The 19,982-nt window shown below is 47.6% G+C and overlaps 1 long non-coding RNA gene across 2 annotated transcripts in view; it reads right to left on the bottom strand.

Annotated features, from left to right (window-relative positions):
* Positions 1-19,982, bottom strand: part of LOC139049456 (uncharacterized) — a 37,440-nt gene that overhangs the window by 16,444 nt on the left and 1,014 nt on the right. For both annotated transcript variants that reach the window (XR_011508318.1, XR_011508317.1), the window contains exon 2: positions 18,888-19,039. This is a non-coding gene — a long non-coding RNA (uncharacterized lncRNA). The remainder of the gene's footprint in view (positions 1-18,887; positions 19,040-19,982) is intronic.

Here is a 19,982-nt window from a genome sequence, read left to right as displayed (position 1 = left end):
TGTAAAAAGGTTGCGTACGGTTGTTTTACCTTGTCTAAGGCACGGCGGCACTTTCCACCTGCTATTCTTAGATCACTGCATTTTTCATTATGTCACAGTCATCTCAGTTATTGCAGTGAATCATGGGGAATCACATACAAAACGTATTTAACACCATTGCTAAGACTACAAAAACGTGCCTTGAAAACCATGGGATTACCTTCTTCGAATAGTTCTAACAATAACATTTTTGACGCAATGCAAATCATGTCATTCACAACCTTACGCGATTACAAAATAGCTCTTATGGTTAATAATATTATAAATACCAACTACCCCTTACCTCTTGGTGCATTCAGTATTCCCGTCCGCAACACTAGACAAGCCAGCAATGGCAATTTTAACCTTCCTATTTGCCATAATGCGTACGGAGAAAGACGAATAGAATTTACAGGAGCGAAAATTTGGAACTCGTTGCCAATTGAAGTAAAGCAAGCTAGGAATTTCAAACTGACATGCAAGAAACATTTTTTGGGAATGGAAGCAAGGCTACAAAGTTAGTTTTTCTTCAATATGTTTGTGATTGCTGTCCTCTATGTTATTTTGTATTGCACCGCTTACTAGCCTCATTGGCTATCGGTCCAAATATCTGTGTATACATTTTGTTTGTGTTACTCAATAAAGACTTCTTGATTCTTGAACATTAATAATGCCTTGGTTTTCATACTTATTAAGAAGTTAAGGAACATTACAGGTTAGCGATTGCATTAGATAAATTGTTAGCCTTTTTGGCACGAGCCATCTATCCTGGCTGTAGTCCCGACAGTAATTTTACAAGTGAAGAGACTTTGTTAGAGGAAAAAATATGAATACAGTAAAGGAAGGCCATTCACATCTGGCAGTTTGAAAAGTGGTGATGTTGTGTGGAGGTATGGAATGTTAGCAATAATTCCGACGAGCACGTTTCTGAAGAAAAAGCTTGTGTTAGTGTTCACGGTGGTGCCCCACACACGCATGCAGTAGTTAATGTGAGACGCAAATAGTGCTGGGTAAATTTGTAATTTCAACTGTTCTGGAAAGAAATAATATTTTTAAGGCTGTTGTGGCTGGACCATCCCAATGAAGTGGAAAGGAGCGCGTTCGCTTTAGGAATGACATTGCAAGCCTCCAGACCAGAGACAAACAGGCTGGTATCATCCACATATAGAATGGTTGTTGCCTCGGTTTCTGCGAGGGTTCATCGAGCAATAAGGTTCCCAAAGAGCTCCAGCCCCACGGGAAGGTGCGAGGTGAAGTCCGGCAACACTCATGCACGCGGCTGTTCCCCCATTCTCCATTCCCCCCAGCTGCGCTTTGCTTCGTTGCACCGCTCATTCTTGGCTCAGCAGCCATCCGACATGGAGGTTCCCATTGTTGATCCCGCCAAGTACGAGATTCGTTCCGTAATTCGCTTTTTGCACGCCAAAGTGACTCCACCCGTGGATATTCATCATCAGTTGATAGAGGTGTATGGCGACAAGTGCATGTCCGTTCAACACGTCCGAAAGTGGTTCAGGGAGTTTAGTGCTGGTTGAAAGAAAGTCCACGATGAAGAACAGAGTGGAAGACCGTCAGTTTCGAAGGTGGTTATCAAGATGGCCCAACGCAAAATGCTTCAATCGAGGAGGATCAACATCCGTGAACTTATTGCTCAAATTCCTGGAAGTTCTTACGGTACAGTGGAAAGAGCTTTGACTAAAGTATTGGGGTATCAGAAGTGTTGTGCTCAATGGATACCGCAGCTATTGACATCAGACTACGAGGAGAAACGCCTTGACTGTGCTCGCCAGTTTCTTCAAAATTGTCAAGAAGATAAGGAAGGATTGTTGGACTCCATTTTTATGGTAGACAAAAAGTGGGTGTTTCATTTCACTCCTAATATGAAATAAAAATCCAAAGAGTGGCGTCACCCAGAGTCACCAGTCGCAAAGAAGTTCAAGCTCCTTCTGCTGGCAAAGTCATGGCCACTGTTTTTTGGGATCATAAGGGGGTACTGCTGATCGATTTAATGGAACGTGGGACAACAATGAACTCTGAGAGCTATTGTGCAACACTATGAAAACTCAGGCAAGCTATCCAGAACTGCCGGCGAGGACGACTGGCAGCCAGTGTAACACTGCTTCACGACAACGCTTGACCTGACATCTCCTGTCAAACCCAGGAACTTTTGACAAACTTTGGGTCGACTGTCATGCCCCACCCACCGTACAGTCTGGACCTCGCACCTAGTGATTATCACTTGTTCCCCAAGCTAAAGGAACATTTGAGTGGCCAACGCTTCCGGAGCGATGAAGAAGTTGGAAGAGGTGAAATGCTTCCTCAACGGGTCTGCGGCAGACTTCTATGACACTGGGATACAGAAATTGGAGCACTGTATACAAAAATGCGTAGAAAAAGATGCCGATTATGTAAGTTTCATCTTTCCAATAATGTAAATTTCTGTGAGAATAAACAATGTTGTCTTTTTCTAAAACTGATGGGAACCTTATTTCTGGATCAACCCTCGTATGTCTATCATGTCATTAACGTAAATGTCGAAGGGGACCTAAAATGCTGCCCTGTGGGACACCTAACAATATTGCCCTGTCGGAGGAAATACTATTTCCAATGACAATGTATTGCCTGCAATCAAGCAGATACGAACACAACAAAATGTGTCATTCCGTGTACACCGTTGGCAGTCAACTCTGTTCACAATAGAATCTTGTGTTGCATTGTCAAAAGCCTTGCTGTAGTCAATAAATATCCGGACTACTAGGTTTCATTTTTCTAGCTTCTTGATTAACGCCTGCTGAACAAGCAGTGCAGTTTCGGTAGAGCAGGTCATCAAAGCTGTTTCTCCATCGCCAGGGTTCGTGTCATGCTCTCCAACCATGATTCCTCGCTCCTTTGTGCCCTCCAGAGGGGCATGGTCATGGCCCCCCAAACAAGGGGCTTAAATCACCACAGCAATTAAACTGCAATTTTTCGCTTTTAATATGCTTCAATGCAATACACTGCATAAGCTTCCTTGCTTAACTCAACTGTAATGCGGCAGAGGTGACTTTAGGAACACTTTCTAGACATACCAAACATTATGTGCATTCTGGTCGGAACTACACCTGACTTAACATTCCGACACGTCGGCATATGGATGGCCCTTGTGCAGTTTAAGAGCACGAATACGCATGTTGGTTGTGGCTTGAGGAAATGTGATTGCTTAAACAAGTTTCAATGCCAATGCCCTAGACTGCGCTTCACCACAATGCAGTTGTGTTATGCACTGGAGCTTCCGTAATGTATTGCGGTCCATCACTGCAGCAACGTCAGAACCAGCTTTGAATGGGTGTCAGGTGAGTTATTAGATGTCTCGGTGCTCATACTGTGACAGATGACGGCACATGTGCGCATGTATAGTCGGGAACATGTGCAAGGCTGTGTTGCAGTCTCGTATACGGAGCTTGCAAGATGGGCGAAGCAAGGACCCAAATCACCACAACCCTGCCGGAAATAGCTCTAAATCCCTGCCTGTACACTTATTAAGGGTCTCGGTGCTTTTACCGTAACCGGAGATTGCACATATAATAGTATATATTCAAAACTGAGCTCATTGGAACATCTTCCTGTTCATGCTACGCACACAAAAATGAGGAAAAAGAGAAAAATTATGCAGATCCCACACCCTGTGGGAATTGATGTAAGTGAAGCTTTCCATGCTGGATGCTCTGATTGATGATAATTAGCAGTGTTGACGGCTAAAGCTTAATTTCTTCAACGTTTAGGCTAACATGAGATTGGCGAATTGATGTTAAACGTTACCTTGTGGGCACCACTGCTGTTTGCCTGCGTAATAGGCAGAACACACAGGGAGAGGTGTTTGCATGAGGCATTTTAGTGGGCCATATCTTATAACCCCTGAGAGGGTTGAGTGTTGTGATTTCCTCATATGGCACATCGCGTTATGGCAGAAGTATTAAACTTGAATTGGATTATGGGGCTGTACGTGCCAAAACGACACTCAGATTATGAAGCACGGCATAGTGGCAGACTCCAGATTAATTTTGACACCGTGATGTTCTTCAATGTGTCCCAAAATCTAAGTGCACATGGGTTTTCTATTTCGCCCCCGTCGAAATGTGGCTCCCACGATTGGGATCAAATCCATGACCTCTCGCAATGCCATAGCAGCAGAGCTAATGCGGCAGGCACAGAAGTGTTGATTTGACGGTCAACCACTTCTGTAGTGTTTCCTGGACGCTGCGGTGCATTTTAATTAATGCGGCTCTGCTTCTGCACGCCCTGTGCGAGTTGCCCGCTTGACATATTTGCATGGTCTTTATTTTTTCAGAAATAGCAGCAACATATTGCACTGTGCCTTGAACATAAGCACCCCACAACCGCTGTTGTATGTTAGTGGAGTTTCCTTGCCTTCTCATGTCACTTCCCCCATCTTATACGGGAACTGCCTCTTCTCCTCCCTCTTCTCTCTACAGTTCTATCTGTGTCCCCTCTCGCCTCGCACGTAAGCGCTGCAGTTTCTTCAGTGCTTCCGAAAGGAGTCACGGATAATTGCAGCTGTCAGGTGGCTAATGTGACAACGGCCAGGGAGCTCCAGAGGGCATTGTGCACATTCGATGCAGTGGGGTGAAAACAAGCTTCTCCCATCTCCTTTCCTCTCTTACTTGTGCCTGTCATGTATATACACACTCTGAACACCCCCCTCCCCCCCCCCCTTCCCGACGTGGCGTGTGTGACATTAGCAGCTGGAGTGGGAAAGTCAAAGGAAGAGACACATGCGTAAAGGATTCTATGCTTACCCAATGAGGAAACCTGTCCGTCACGTAAGATGATTGCTTTCAAGATAAGGCCGGCATGAGCGAGCGAATTGTAAGATCGGGCCTGCGCAGCCGCGCCATAAGCAGCGGCCGCTGATGTACAGTTGATAATGGTTTGCATCGAGAGGAGGCAGCATCATTGACCACATCTACGTATGACGTCTACCTAACGTGACACTGTTCAATTACGTCACGTAGAACAGCACGCATTGGCCAGTGCTCATCTTCCATGAAGCAGCAACATCATCCAAACGCACCATGATATAAAAGGAGTGAACAGTGCCACTACTGGCCTCTGCTTCATACTCATGCTGGTCTTGGTTTAACATTTTGGTGTTGCATCTGCGCTTCTCCATTTCATGATTTTTTCGTGGCATTTCTCGCAATTATATGAAACGCAGCAACATATGATGACAAAACAGTAGGTGATCAGCAGCAAATGCTTATGCATCATTTAGATAACTCCGACAGGATACTCTGCATGTAATTTTATCTTTTTCCACTTTCAGTATGCTTCAGCGCTATGGTATGCTTGACCGCGTAACCTTGCTATGTCCAGTGTTTGTGACCCTTTCCCACTGTTGGTATACTTCATCACAATGCTAAGTGCATAGTTGAATGCGTAACACCACTGTATTGGGATGAAGCTAACTTATGGGTCTGACATTAGACAGCTTTAATTTAGCGTACGCAACTGTAGCGTATGCCATAGTATATATAGCGTATGCTAATCAGCACACATTTTTTTTTAGTTTTAGTTGGCCTGTGAGATGTTCAGATCTCAGAGGCCATGTGCCTTCATTGCGGCTATCTCCCGACTGTAGCTATAGGTGGTGCTAACATGTCGGATGTTTCTTTCGTTAGGCTTCGACTCACTCGAAACGAGAAGCGATCTCGAAAACACTACAAGGTTATCCATAATACTCTGTCATCGTAGCAGCCTGAGACTAAGCGAAAGCCATTTACACAGTCAGTTGCTAAGAACGAAGCCCATATACAAAAGCAACGCCAAATTCAATTTGAAGCTGGCAGCCGGGGCCGCCGCCATGTTTCACGCAAATTCCGCAAACCACACAGACGCTAATGCTAAATCTGAGAAATAGTGTGTGTACGCTATATGCAATGGGTCGTTTAGCGTTCTGCGCATGCGCAGTGATGTACGCTAAACTAAAACTGTCTATTATGCAGCACATTTTAGATGCTTGCTGGTTTTAAAGTCCGAAAGCTGAGATACAACAGCGTCACACACTATCACGTGAGGAAAACGAACCGCTGCATGCAGCAAGTAGCGTCGGCATAAGCACTAGATTACAATCGAACAGCTCTACAATGAAGACCACAATTAATTTGCCTGTAAAACAAAGAAACTTATGCGTCCCTGGCAGCTTATTTATGTTTATAAAACGAATGCCGCAGCAGTGCCGCCACTGCCCCGCGAAGATGTCACCAGGGTAAGCTGTGCCCTAGCGCTAACAGCAGTGTATTTGAAGAGCGTGCTGATATTACTAGTTCTGTTGCTCTGCCCCAGGATTCACTCACCTCATATGCTACTTGTAACGGACCAACGGCTGACGAATGCATGGATAGGCCGCAAATGTCAACGAAGGCGACCAAAAATTTTGTAGCAAGGGAGGCTTAGGGGCACTAGACAATCGGGGGCTTAGCTTTGCATGGTTCCTGCATTTGTTTGGAGAGCAAGCTGGGAACCTCAATGGAGCACAGCGTGGCTACAGTAGAACATGCTGTCAAGGATATTTTGCAGAGAAAGATTAGCGGTCTATTTCATTAAGTCTCTCTTGAATTCTTGTTAAAGATTTTCTTTTGTTGAAAGTGCTTAGCTATTGTGAGCAGTGAGCTGCGCAACCTTTAAAACAAAGTGACCTGCATAGCGAAGGATTTTGAAGGTGCGAGCACTTTGTTAACAAGGCTTTGACTACATAGATACATTCAGAGCAGCGCTTTCTGCCCTTTAGCCCATGCAGAATTTGTAGGTCCTATTTGCGCCACCAGGATCTGCCAATGTACTGCAGTGAAGCCTTTAATATGTGTCCCAATGTCCAATGCTGCGGAGTTCAATATATCGATTTACTGTTTGAGCAAGTTTGATGTATGAAGTTTCATATACATGTAATTCTCTTGGTGATTCACCACCTGTTATTTAAGCAATAATTATATTTATAATTGTTTCATACAACAAGGTTCAATTGTAATGAATTATTGCTATATGACATTCTTCCCATTATTATAACTAGTACTCTCAAGCTTCGAACCTCCCAGCTTCCTCATACAGTTGGCCAATGTGACAGTACACCTGACACAACAAGCCATGTCGTACACTTACTCTGTGCATATTCACAGCCCATGCAAGCTTGTGCTGAAAGCTTGTTGCTGCTTGCAGAGGTAAACATTTCACTTGACTGTTGTAATGATCTCGCTGACTATGTGACAGAATAAACAGTTACTCCACAATAAAACATAGTATGAGGCCATTTTGTAAACACGAGTTTGAAGTAAAACTGTGCCATGCATCGTCGAAAAAGGAAAACAACATTACAGGGATGAGCATAGTTATCGTGGGCTTGTCTCTATAGCTTTTATGTCTTGCTTTGTCCACGTTATGCTGCACAGTTTTAGTTGAAGCGGTTATTGGCTGGCAGACGTCTTCCCATCATGTTACTACGAGTTTTGATGAAAGCAGTCTTGGCTAGCCTCTCTAGCCCTGGTTCTCTGGCTTAGGTGCTGGTGCCTCCAGTAGTTCAGATTTGAATGGGTGCAAATTAATTTTCCCTCTCAGTGAAATCAGGGGAGGCTCTGCGATCGCCGAGGAGTGTAGACGTGCTCACGTCGGCTCTGTGTTCGTGAAATGATTTTGCAGCATTTTCTTGCGAATTGTGGCCTAATTTTTACACCAGTCGATCCGTGAAGATACCAGGACTCCGTAGACGCCTCATTTTCAGGTGGAACACTCGATTTCCCTGTGCTACGGACATTTTCCTGTGCTGCGAACGTTTTTGTGAATCGCCCACGCCGCCGCCGCGCGTGCACGCCGGGCGCACCGGATGCGCGGCGCGCACTCGAGCGAGCTCCGTATCGCCGATCAAGTTTCTCTGCCCCAGCAACGAGCATGGAGCTCGAAGTGGCCGCCGAGACGGGCTGGCGAACAACTCGCCTTCGCCAACCGGCGAAGCTGAGGGACGACTCTTCACCCCAAAATGACTCTACCCAAACCTCAAGCACTCGTTCTCGTTCCAAGACCGGCCACCAGTCAAGGCACAAGTTCTAAAGGCTGGACGCATGCCTCCGCTACCTTCCAACCAAATCAAAATTATCATTCGCCCCAAGGGAGCCCTCAACATTGCCAAAATTGGTAGTCCTACCGTGACTACAGCCGTTCTCCAAGCCGCACAGCTCAGCCCAGCAGATATTCAGCAAGACACGGTGTGCCCCAACACCCAACAAAACATTGTCGTTGTAAGTACGCCAAGTCTGCAGAACGCCGACCGGTATGTCTGCATAAAATCAATTCAAGTCAATGGGGTCACGCACGATCTTAACGCGTATGAGACGGCCGCTGAGGACACCACGAAGGGAGTCATCCGCGGAATCCCCCTCTCCGATAACCCACAGCAAGTCAACGCCAATATCATCAATACCCACAACCCCCTCGCACTAGCCGCAAAATGCATTGGAACAACAACCACCGTTGTTATCGCCTTCAGTGGCCCCGACGTGCCATATCTGGTCTGTTACGGAGCTACCTTAATCCCATGCTCGTTATTCCGCAAGCAAATAGAAATTTGCTACCAATGCGGCCGCCTCGGACACCGCATGGATGTCTGCCCTTTTCCCAATAACAAGATCTGCAGAGGTTGTGGAGTCCGCAACCCACCTCCCGATCACACGTGTAACCCCAAATGCTCACTGTGCGGCGGCCCTCATCTTACAGCGGACAAATCGTGTACGGCTCGCTGCAAGACACCATACGTTATTCGCAAGCGCATTCGGGAACGCCGAGCTGCAATGCAAGCCACCCTTCAAGAAAGCGACTTCCCGCCCTTGAACTCCAAGCCCCGCTCCAGATCTCGGACTCCATCACGCTCGAGGCAACATTGTTCCCGGACCCCTTCACGTTCGAGACAGCGCCGTTCCCGATCCAGATCTACCTATACCCCACCCGCCAAGTCTCCTACTAACAAGGTGAGCTTCGCAGAAGCCCTTAAGGGCACCTCGCGAGAGGGTCGCAACACACCTTCTCCACAGTCCACGAGCACCAATGATAACGCAGAAATAGCTCACCTCAAAAAAGAAAATGCCATTATGCGCGACCTAATTCACAAGCTCTCGCAAGAGGTTCGCGATCTTAAACAATCCAAGACACCTGCTCCTACACCACCCACCAAAGCGTCCCACTCCTCTAGCCACGACGCTCCACTGACACCAGCCCCCAAAAAGCGGGCCCTCCAAGAGGGAGCCACGAGCCAAGTGCGCTCAGAGGTTAAGGACATGCTAGTCTCACTTCAAAGCACGATGACCGCACTCCAGAACGCAGTCAAATCCATGCAACACGCCGTTCTCGCACTGGCACAGCGCGTCACAAACATTGAAACCCACGTACAAACTCTCCCCGTGCCCGCTCATCCTACCCTCCAAACCCCCCGCACTGCCCCTGACGGCATCCCCCAATCCCCATCATGGCCCACACTAACAGAGATACACTTATCTGGCAGTGGAACTGCCGAGGCTATCTCCGCAAACAGCCAGTCATCCGTCAACACCTTCGTACCCTCACCCGGCAACCGGACGTCATCATGATTCAGGAAACCCATATCGATTCGGTCACCCTCCCAGGTTACCAACCTTTCATCCCGATACCTGCTTCTCGCCGCCTCTGCACTTTCGTCCACAAGAGAATCACCGCCATCGAACACAATCTCCACGACCGAAACATCGACCACCTTCTCATTGAACTTATCCCCACCAGGAGACGTAAGGAAAGTATTTTTCTCCTTAACGTGTACAGCCATCCCTCTGCCAAAGTTCGAGGCCGTTTTCTCACCCTCTTCAAGAAGGCCCTTAACGTAGCTGGCACCAACCCCCTCGTTATCGGTGGAGACTTCAATCTCCCCCACACGGTATGGGGATATGGCTACTCGACGACGGCGGCTCAAAACCTTTGGAAAGACTCCCAAGACCTCGGCCTCACTTTCATTACAGACCCCACGTTCCCCACACGCCTCGGTAGCTCCACTTCCCGCGACACGACCCCCGACCTGACATTTACCAAGAACGTCACCAACGCTCAATGGAGCAACACACAACATGATCTCAGTAGTGACCATTCCATCATTGCCATACTTATCCCTCGGATAGCTGCAGCTAAAGCCCCTACATCCACGCGCCACCGCCGACCATGCTAAGTACCGCCAACCTACCCTCCTCCTCCACGCTCCTCTCCCACTCACCCCATCAGCTTCCGGCGTCAAGCGGAACTTACGTAGCTTCAGCTGCCTGTTCCGAGTGGAAGTGACGCTGTTTTTAGCGTTGTTTACTTTCGCGTCTACGGAGAGGCTTTAATTGCACCAGCTGCGGTTGAAACAGTTAATGCGATTCCATCCAAGAACCACCGCCTATTGTAATCGGCGATCTGGTTGTGTTCACTGCTTCGCGTCAACCTGCGACGGGTTGTGCCTCGAGAGACAACGTACAGTGGAATGCAGTGCTTGGGTGCTTGGAGACCGCTCCCGTTTTTCGTGCATTTGGAAAATAGCGACCGCAAACTACTACTTCAGCGGAATACAACAGCTTGTCCCCTTTGAATTCTTCTTGTTTTGAAGCATACATCCCCTTCAGCCAGCACGTACGGAGGGACTTTAGTGATGGAGTTCGCGACGCCAATTTGTACGGCAGACGCATAGAGTTTATGCTGTTGATTCTGAGGTTGAACTTGTCTCGTACGGCAGATCGAAGGTAACGAACGTCCCAAGTGCGTGCACTGCGTGAAGAACTGCAATGACGTGAAGCTATGAAATATAACAAGTTCAAATTTGCGTGGAAGGCTTTCAGTGACATGGTGAAAGCAAGTGTGCTTTTCTTGTGCGATATGCGCGGAGGTGTGCAGTGAATTGGTGCGTGCGCGCGTGTTGTAACGCGTGCAAAGGTGTACGGCGAATTGCGTTAGTGTTGTGACGCGAGCAGATGTGTACGGCGAATTATGTTCGTGTGTTGTGCCCCAGCCCATGGCTCACCGCACTTTGTCAGAGAAAGGGGACGACAGGCAAAGCGCGCGGGCGCAGCGTACGCAAACAAGCACGTAGATGCACACGAATGACGCTTGGTGGAATGGCTAGAGCGAGCTACTCAAATTAGCACCGGTGGCTAAGCACGGGCGTCTCACCATCGTCTGCAATCACAGTGGAAATTCTCGCAGCGCAACTCCGGGAAGCGTAAACGCCGGAACCGGAAATCTTAAAACCGGACATGCCGGAACCGGAAACGCCGGAAGCGGAAATGCCGGAACCGGATTTGGTGTGAGGGGAAAAGGCGGTTGGCGGTACTTAAGAGAGCGGCGGTGGCGCGCGGATGGAGGGGCTTTAGCTGCAGCTACTGCCAAACCCCGTGAGTTCACTTGGGTTGACTGGGATGCATTTCGCAAGCATCGATCCGCTGACCAGCACGCGGAACGCATAGAGGACATTGATGCATGGACCCGAAATCTCCACTCCGATACCAATGTAGCCACGTGCACCGTTACAACCGATGCCCCCTTCGAGCGCATGGACAGTAGATTGGCCCATCTCCTCGTGGCTAAAACATCCATCCTATCCCGCTGGAAAGGGCAACGTCTCAACAGGCGCCTCCGCGCTAAAATAGCCCTCCTCAATAAGGAAATCGAAGCCCATTGCCTCACTCTGAGCCGTCAGCAGTGGACTGAACTGTGCAATACTGCTGACGGACAGATCCATTGTCCCTCTTCTTGGAAGCTTCTCAAACACCTCCTCGATAGTCAAGCCACCCGCTCTTCCCAACAAGATCGCCTCACTAAACTTCTCTATACAGAAAGGAAGAAACAGGGCCGCGCCCAAGTCTTAGACTACCTCACCAACAAGTATCTCCCCGTGGGCCCAGTACAATCTCACGGCTCCTACACCGGGGCCCCCAACCCCCCACTGGACGAAGACTTTAGTGTCGCTGAGATCCAAGCCACCCTGCATAAATTAAACAGCCGTTCTGCCCCTGGGCCCGATGGGGTCACTAACAAAGCCCTCCGTAATCTGGATGATGCCACCATCACCCACCTGACAGATTATATCAATGACTGCTGGCGTAATGGTGCCATTCCGCCGGCCTGGAAAACAGCAAAGGTCATCCTTATTCCCACACCTGGCAAACCTTCTAGCCTCGATCATCTTCGTCCCATCTCACTAACCTCATGCGTGGGAAAGGTTATGGAGCATGCCTTCCTCACGCGAATCAACACCCATCTGGAAGACACTGCAGCGTATCCTCACTCTGTCATTGGTTTCCGGGCCCACCTGTCGACCCAAGACGTCATGCTACAACTTAAGCACCATATACTAGAAGATAGAACACGTAGTACTAAAGCTATACTCGTCCTCGACCTCGAAAAAGCATTTGACAGCATAGCCCATTCCACCATTCTTGACCGCATCTCATGCCTTAATATCGGTGCGCGCGCTTATAATTACGTCAGAGACTTTCTCTCTAATCGCACGGCCTTCCTTTCGGTGGGGGATCTCCGCTCCGACGCCCAGACTTTGGGCAGCGCGGGAACCCCCCAGGGCTCCGTTATCTCCCCAATGCTTTTTAATCTTGTCATGATCGATCTTGCCAAGGATTGCAGCAAGTGGACGGTGTCACCCACACCATATACGCTGACGATATAACCATCTGGGCCCACAAAGGCAGTGATGGCGAAATAGAAACGGCACTACAATCCGCCATTGAAACAGTCGAGACCTATATCCAAGGCACGGGGCTTCGCTGCTCCCCTGCAAAGTCCGAACTCCTTCTCTACAGGCCTACTCTCCGTGGCCGCCGTCCAAAATACTCCACCGCTAAACGCCATTACGAAGACATTGCGCTTCAACTCACGCATGGCAGCCCCATACCCCTCGTCACCAATATCCGTGTGCTCGGCTTGTTCATAGCGGCGAACGGAGCGAATGGCATGGCCCTCGCCAAAATCAAGAGAAATACAGCCAACACCATGAGACTTTTGAAGCGGGTCTCCAACCGCCGTGGGGGTATGAAAGAGGAGAATCTGCTCCGGTTAATCCAGTCTTTCGTAATTTGCCACATCACCTACGTTGCTGCGTATCTAAACTGGTACAAGGCTGAACAAACCAAGCTCAACATCCTCCTACGCGGTGTCTATAAACAAGCCCTCGGCCTCCCCGGTTGCACCAGCACTGACCTCCTCCTTCAACTAGGCGTCCATAACACACTGGACGAGCTCGAGGCCCAACGTCGCTCTCAGCTGGAGAGACTCACTCTCACAGCCACGGGTCGCCATATCCTCACCTCGCACGGCATCACCTACCACCATCAACACGGCCATAAGCACTAGATCCCCTCCACCATACGAGCTTGGATTCACACCGATCCTATCCCCAGAAACATGCACCCCAAATACAACCACGCATGTCGCACAGCACGTGCCACGGTTCTCACCAAATCGCTTACTCGCCACGACGGTGTGAGTTTCGTCGACGCTTCCGAATATCCTCACAGTACCCGCTTTGCAGCCGTCACCACGCGTGAAGGGTCTCTCCAACATGCTATCAGCCTAGTAACCCCACACGCTGAGGAAGCTGAAGAAGTGGCCATCGCGCTAGCCACCCTAGACCCAACATGCCATACCATCGTCTTTGACTCCCGATCCGCCGTTATCAACTATATCAACGGCCGTATTTCACACCAAGCCTTGCGCATCTTGCAACAAGAGCCCCGCTCAACCGACCATCAGGTTACACTCGTCTGGTTCCCGGCTCATGCAGGCACCGTCCACCCGCACCTCCCCAACCTCGACGAGGTTACCCACTCCCTAGCGCGAGGCCTAGTTGACCGCGCGGGAGAAGGGGAGGCTGCCCCCACCGGTAGGGATCGCCTGACACGCTACAATGATCTTGTGAAGTCCTTCTACTTAGAGCGTAGAACCTTCCCCGGCCCACACAACAAACTATCCCGAGCGCAGGCTACAACTTTCCGCCTGCTACAAACCAATACTTACCCCTCATTACAACTTTATAACAAGATTTACCCAGACATTTACTCCAATCCCACGTGCCATACCTGCAAGACACAGCCAGCCACACTTCCACACATGCTTTGGGACTGTAGGCACCAATACCCCGACACTAACACCACGACCCTCTCGTCGAGATGGCACGCTGCCCTGCGTAGCCCCAACCTTGACAACCAACTCTGGGCGACCCAGCAGGCCTGCGAGGCGGCGAAGAGGCAACACCTCGACGTCCCCACGTGGGAGGCCTAGGCCCAGTCACCATCTCTTGCTGGTTTCAATAAAGTTTATTCAGTCAGTCAGTCAGTGAAATAATACCAACTTTCTCTGGTTACCGGGCTTCTACAATTCCTCCTGAGATGGACTTGTTCAACAGCTTTACCGAGTACTTTAAGTAGGCAGTGTATTCTATGTCGTAGGGCAAACAGAAAATTAGCATAAGCACTCTTGCTTTCAGGCTGCCATAGACTTCGAGTTAAAAGTGCAGTCCAGATCAACATGCCCGACCTTGATCCCTCCAGCCTATGTGCCAGCCTTCCCTATGAGCCAATACTTGTGCAGGTGAACATACCTTCTTTGTTCCATGCAAAACATTTTGTTAACTGTTTCCAGGAAAAAGTAGTTCAAGCATAAATGGCTAACACATGCTCTTCATACCAGGTTGCCATGGATAATGGAGACGATAGGAAAGTACAGGCCAGCGTCGCTGTCCCAGATCCATCCGGCAGCTTCTCTGTCTCTGTGTCCTAACTGCTGGTCTTCAATGGGAGTTGACATTGTCTCCTTCTATAGGGGCATTTTCTGACACGCTCTTCTGTGGGAGAATGCCCCATTCATAAAAAGAAACAACAAAGATTGGACACGAAATGGTGCAGCTCAAAAAAAAAAATTACTTGTTGGGTTCGCCACCGGGCCATATGCGTCGGCGCTCGTGACTCGACAAAAAGCAGCCGCAGCGGCACACGCAAGCTCAGGCTTCACATAGTTTAGCGCCCATCGCAAGAGAGGCACCTCACGGCTACATTCGGATATTGCCAGCGCACAAGGAGGAAGTGCAGAAACATGCACGCTTGCAATCTCGGAGGGATGCGCATGCGTGCAAACTCGATACCATGGGTGCACAGCTAGAAGGGGAGAAGGGTCGTTTTGCCACACGCTCGCACACCCTGTAATATTTTGTGCGCAAGTGTACATACTAGACATATTGTCTGTAGTGCTTATTTTTGAAATGTGATATTTTGGGACATATAATACATATAATATGCATCTTGGCTTTGTTGCACATTAAGAATTTATTTTATAAATACTATATAATTATCTGAAAAGATGAATGTTTCTTTAGATTTCACACATTTCTTTTGCTACATTGTAAATGTATATCCTAATAGATTAATGTTTCGTATGTTATATGTTTGCCGATAGGAGACTTACTGCTGCCATGCGAGGGCCTTCAGGCACATTAAAGCTGTATGTTGCAGCTTTTCGCCTGGAGGACAGCCAACAAAGTTTGTTGGAAATAAAACCATTTCTGGTACGACAAGTCGAAAATTCTATTTGAAGTCGCTGCCTCTAGACCCTTCATGCCAACCGCCATTTTGGCAAGGCTGTGTGATGTCTGGGAATAAGGCTGCTTCGATGGATTTCAAGACCAGATAGCAGCCTTCCTTCACACACTCTGGCACGAAAAAGGGCAGCACAGGTGTCAGTGTTACTTGTGCTACAATTCCTTCACTTGTGCTATAAATAGCAGCAGCAAACTGCCAAGATGCAAAAGCAAAACAATGAATGAGGGCCATAACGTATTTCCCAGCTCCTGAAATCAGTTCCAGTTTTTGCAGTAGACCAAAGCATGGCCTTCAAGATCAGCTTCGATTACCAGTGGGAACAGTTTCCGAGGCTGCCAATTCATTTCATCAAGACTCAGTGTTGCCACACTGCTTTTGATTCAAGTGTGAGAAAAAAAAAATTGAAGTGAACATTTTCTAACACATTGAATGCAGTCAAATTTTCTTTCTGTTATGCTTTCCTTTTATTTCAAAGCAAAAAAAACCCAAAAATCTAAGAAAACAAGAAGCAAAACAGAAAGAAAAATATCTCAGTATAGGGCGAACATCATTGCACAGTGTTGTGAAACCAGATGTGCATGCCTGTGAGGGTGATGATTGAAGTGTGTGCACTATACATTCAGTGATGCTACAGGCACGCACTGTGCTGTTTGCATTTCATTTGATGGTGATAGTACATCCACACAATGTAGCCACAGGGACAAGTGAGCAGTCAAGTGAAGCTTTTTGAGATCATGTTTAGTTGGATCATGCAAATAAAATGCATTAATTAATCATATGCCATGGAAGAATCAAGCACAAGTACACAAATTACTGTGCATGACAGGAGTGGCTGCGAAGATGTATAAGACTCACACAAAGGACGGACAGCAGACAAGGGACGATGATATTTAACTAATTTCGCCATGGAAAATGACTTCAAAGTTTGTGCATTAAGTACGAAGAAAATCCGAGGACGCCTAAGCACTTCTTATGAGTTGTGAATACTTTAATGTCCAACTGAACGCCACTGAGCAGGCCGAGATATGAACTCCTCGCAGGCCAGCGGGCACGTTAAGACGCTTGGCATATATTGATTTAGCCTTACCGAGGCGCAGTTAGAACACACACAAGAGCTTGAGTAGACAAGGAACAGGTGGTAATACAGGCTTGCGAGAGGGAAGGTGATGTGTTGTCATAGCAATGCACTCTCCCCTCGCGAAATAGCGCAGCAGCAGATGTTCCCCTTTGTTCGCGTTCCTCTGCTGAGACACGAGCCAGCAAGTGCAAGCTAGTGTCATGAGCGCACCTCGTGTGCTCACATGGTGTCACAGTCAACGGGAAATTAGGCACCGTTTTGCTGCTACAGATGCTGCCGGCTTTTTCACTGAAGGAACCATTTAACTCTTGCATAAAAAAAAATCCTGTCACTGACGACATAATAAACAGCAATAAAGAAATTCCATTAAAAGTATTGCATCAAACCAGCTCAGAGCACAAAAAATTTACCAGAACTGTCAGGCTTGGCTGCTGAAAATTAATGTCTTGTAGCAAGGTTTAACGAGCACAAATGATATGCAAGAATACTCAGAATGATGCGAATGCTCAGATGCTAAGTGCTGCTCTTGTGCAGGAGCTTGGCAATGCAGCTGGCATAAATGCCAGTCTTCTGACTACTACACTGGTTTCATGAAAAGTAGGTTATTCTGGCAAGAGTATCACTGCAACATCACTGCACTACACTTTTACTTCACTGTGTCAGATAAACAAGTCAACAGACGTCTGAAGTGGTTCAACCACAATTCACAGCTGGAGAGCAGGATAGCAACCATAGAATTTGGCGAGATTATTAGACAACAGGCAAAGGAGAGTGGACAAAAGTTGGAGGTGAAAGCTGTTCTGTTTGACCGTGAGGAGGTGTATTGGAGTCGTCAAGCAACAGGCAATAGCGATGGTGCTTCCTAGCGTGCCGATATTGTTCTGGCTTCAAGGCACATAATGGTGATTATTGCATTTTATAGTGTCCCATTCTTCTTTAGATGACAAAGTATTTAAATTTGTGTATTGGTTACATTTGCAGTGACGTCCAAAATCTAGATTTGTACTGGGCAAAGACAATACTTAAAAATTAAGCTCAGTGGTTTTACATGCCAAAATCACTAAATGATGATGAGGGATGCAATAGTGAGAAACTCTGGATTAATTCTGAGCAGCTGGGTTTAACGTGCACCCAATACATGGCGCACAGCATTTTTTGCATTTTGCCCCGATCGAAATGTGGCCGCAGGGGCTTGGATTTGATCCCACGGCCTTGGGTTTCGCAGCCAACACCAAAGCCACAGCACCAGTAACATTAAAAGAAAGCAGTGATTTGATAAAGCGTGTAAGAGCACAACAGTTTTTAAGCATTGCTTCATGCTAAGGTCTAAGTCATAAGCTCGGTACTGTCACACAACAGCCACATTAACGAGATGAACAATGGGGATAAAATGCCAAATTAAGCTGCAAAATTATGAAGCAAAAGCCTTTGAAGCTGTGAAGTTCTTTAGGAACTTGGAAGGTGTGGACATTTGGACATGCAAAGGATGCAGTCTTTGGAAACAACTTGCCAAGTTAATTAGTTGTTTTTTACCAAAGCAATATTTCATCACAAAGCAAATAGCTATAATTTAAATATGCTCCAAGATTGAATGCCCTATGATAAAAATTTCTATTGCATTTTTAGCAAGTTATATGGAGCAACCAAAGGTAAGAGACATTTGATGCTAGTGTTCAATAAATTTCAGTTATTAGAAAGCCCTCGTCCTGTGCCCTTCTGTGTGTCTTCCGTTATTTCCACACTGATTAGTAAGTATGACGCTAGTGACTGCAATAGAATACGTGAAGGCCGAGAAAATAGCAATGGCAATGAAGAGCTATTGCTTGAACAACGACAAAAAAAGCTTAGGTGTAGTGACAAAGCAGAAAGGAGAACATGAACGAAAAGTATGTGCAAAGTCATACATGACGAGAGAAACCCAGCAGGCAAAATGTGGTGAGCAGGGGGGTGGGGAGGAGTATTCCGTAAGAGCCGACCTAGTGGACTGTCCATTTTGGCCGCTACTGATTGGCTAGGGCTGCTGGTCTCCTCCTCTCACAGCTGAATCCAATCAGCAGTGGCCGAAATGGACAGCCCACTAGGTGTGCTCTTACAGAATACCCCCCCACCCCCCCCCCCCAGCAGGAGAAAATGATGAGATGGATTCTTGCCTTGTGAAGTGCAGCAACTGTTCTTTTTTTTTTTCTGTTCAGAGCGAACGTGAGTGAGACTGGAGATGTAAAGGCTTTGATGTGGAGATAAGCTGTGGTCTGGGATGAAGCACAATATTGGTTTCCAGCTGTGGATGAATTTCCAGGAGACCCTGCAGATAAAAGTTTTTTTAGCAATTAATAATTCACGTATCTGGCAAAGGAAATCATTACACTGAACATGCGGCATAAGCAATAGACAGCCAGGCACATATAGCAAAAGACAGTGCCACTGTAGAGGAATGGCAACAGGGAAGAGCAACAAAAAGTGATCAAGCATGTGCAGGGAGAAGGGTACAGAAAAAGTACAAGGGATCACACAAAGGAGATCAGTTTGACAGTGACAACAAGAGCAGCACTTATGAGCACAAATTTCAGAAGAAAGTAGCAAATTAATTGGGTCATCAGTTGCCAAAGAGCAAGCATTTTCTGTCACGAATGCTACTGATGCCAAGCATCAGTCCTGGCACTGTTAAGGAAGTGAACGCGCAGTTGTGGCAAGGGATAGCAGCAGCAGGTGTCTCATAAAAATGGCAGTACCGGGCAGTACTGGGCTACAGTGAGCCAAGTGTACCAGCCTGTGCTTCTGGAAATCTGTGACCTATGTCGAGTTGAAATGTACTGCTAAAGTGGGTGTACGTCGGAAAGACTTTCTCGCCCGTGCGGCGCTCGTGCCGAGTTGGTGATGGCGGATTATTGATTTAATGAGCCATCTTTCGTCTCATTAAAGATGTCTTGTGTCTCTTCCCGGGCGAGGAGTAGGGGCCATACTGTAGACCAGGCATGCTCTCCTGGAGCAGTACCTTCGCTCGTGCAACGGTTTTTGTACGCTGCTCTCTGACTTTTAAATGGAATATTTGAATGGTCCCCTTCGATATAAATAAAGGTTCTTCAGCAAAACCATGTGCAATAAATCGGTAAGCGGGAGCCGCAGAGCTAGCGAAACGGAAGCAAAGCAGGCAAGTCGGATAATAATAATCGGGGTTTTACGTGCCAAAACCACTTTCTGATTATGAGGCACGCCGTAGTGGAGGACTCCGGAAATTTTGACCACCT

This window comes from Dermacentor albipictus, chromosome 9, assembly GCF_038994185.2.
Source record: "Dermacentor albipictus isolate Rhodes 1998 colony chromosome 9, USDA_Dalb.pri_finalv2, whole genome shotgun sequence".
In the NCBI taxonomy this organism is placed as follows: Eukaryota; Metazoa; Arthropoda; class Arachnida; order Ixodida; family Ixodidae; genus Dermacentor; species Dermacentor albipictus.
Note: the sequence above shows the minus strand (reverse complement) of the source record. Positions and strands in the feature narration are given on the sequence as shown.